The sequence below is a fragment of the Peromyscus eremicus genome, chromosome 1 (genome assembly GCF_949786415.1).
Source record: "Peromyscus eremicus chromosome 1, PerEre_H2_v1, whole genome shotgun sequence".
Classification (NCBI taxonomy): domain Eukaryota; kingdom Metazoa; phylum Chordata; class Mammalia; order Rodentia; family Cricetidae; genus Peromyscus; species Peromyscus eremicus.
In genome coordinates this window covers 140477899-140480008 of record NC_081416.1, presented here as the reverse complement: position 1 = coordinate 140480008, position 2110 = coordinate 140477899, and positions in this window count along the sequence as shown.

Genomic DNA, 2110 nt, shown 5'->3' with positions numbered 1-2110 from the left:
CACATCTGCTCTCTGTACTTATGAAATCTGGACACCTGATTCCATACAACCATCTTACAGAATGAGACCTGAGTACCCAAACTGGTCATACTGTTCATATAAAAAAATAGTAAGAAAGACCCTTGAGAAAATAACCAATGGACCAGAGAGATGTCTCAGCAATTAAGGGCACAGGATACTCTTCCAGTGGACCAGGATTTCATTCCTAGTAACCTCATGGTGGTCCACAACCTCTGTCACTCCTGTTCAAGAGTATCCAATGTCCTTTTCTGGCCTCCATACATGGTGGACAAACATACATGCAGACAACACATCCATACACATAAAACAAAAATAAATCTCAAAACAAAATTAAAGAAGAAAAATAAGCTGAAATACCCATTCCTTGACATCAATATTTTTATGAGGGGCTCAAGAGATGGCTCAGTGGTTCAAAGCATTTGCTGTACAATTACAAGTACCAGAGTTAAGATCCCAACACCATATGACAAAGTAGATATACAGCTCACTCTAGTGTCAGCTCCAAGGCAGGCAGAAACAGAGGGATCACCACAGCTCAACTTGCTGGCTTCTTACCTCACTGAGTCCACATGAGCCTCAAGTTTAAATTCAAAGAGAGCCCCTGCCTCAAATGAATAGGCCGAGAGTGATAGAGGGGAATACTCATCACCTTCCTATGAGCTCCATTCGAATGCGTGTGTACATGCACACACTCACACAAGCAGACATAGATGCACACACAAGAACAAATCTTTTAAAATATATCAAGAACACAAACTACAATTTTTTTCTTAATCAGAGCAATATGGCATTTGAGCTAGTGTGGCAGGCACCTCTAAAATCCCAGCACTCAGGAAGTTAGGCAGAAAAATGTAGTTTTAGACTCTATCTCGAAACAACAATCATGGAAAATGTGATGTTAACAGCAGAAAAGACTACAGACCTATGAAGCATAGACTATATTCTGAAATATAACAAGTTACATATGTTGTGTGTGATAAAGATGTTAGGATCCTGCCCTCACTCCTCCGGGTCTGGTGTCAAAAGATACTTCTCAAGTAGATGTTGGCATAGGTAGCTGTTTAGGAGAAAACTGAATGTAGATCTCAGCTATATGGGAAAAGTGTTTTCCCCGTAGCTGTTGGGGTTACTCAGAATGTGCTGCAGATATCAAAATTAACAATAGGCTCCTGTATGCTGGGCGGTGATGGTGCATGTCTTTAATCCCAGCACTCGAGAGGCAGAGCCAGATGGATGTCTGTGAGTTTGAGGCCAGCCTGGTCTACAGAGTGAGATCTAGAACAGGCACCAAAACTACACAGAGAAACCCTGTCTCGAACCCTCCCCCCCAAAAAGTAGGCTTCTGTATGAAAACAGTTTATTTGCACAGAGCCAAGCCCACCCAATCGTATGTGTGACGTTATCTCCAGGTAATTTATAATATCTGTCATGGTATGGTTTCCATGTGAGTGTTTCTTGTACCTCCTCATTTAGGAAATGACAGGGGAAAGTTCACACCTACTTAGCACTGAGGAAATGATTTACACATATTTTCAATCTGTGACTGATTGGATCTGCAGAGATAAAACTGGCTGATACAAAGAACTGTGGGTTATAACCATAATGGAATTTTAAACATGAAAGACTGAAAGTAGCTCACTTCTAAAAGAAAAATAATTAAATCTCCTTATCTTCCCAGCATGAGAAAAATTCCTTAAATTGGAATGAAATTTAGCCTTTCTAAGGAGACTCAAAAATTGAAATTAGAAGCTCTAAAAGCAAATACTAACAGTAGAAAAATAATTAATGAGTATACGTGAGTATGTAAATAACTTCACAGGGAAAAATACACACATGGTTTTTAATTATAGGAAAAGATTGATCCATCTCACATAAATATTGACATGCAAATTCGTGAAGCGTTCCATATTTTTAATAAAAATTTAAAAAAGGAAACATAAATCAATACAATACTGAGACAGCATTTCACATCTGCCCGGATGGCAAAAGGAAAAACTATTGATGAGAAGCCACACTGAGCCTAAGGAGCAGACACCCGCAGTACCGGCTCAGAGAACAATTTGACAAGACCAAGCAAAACCACACTGTT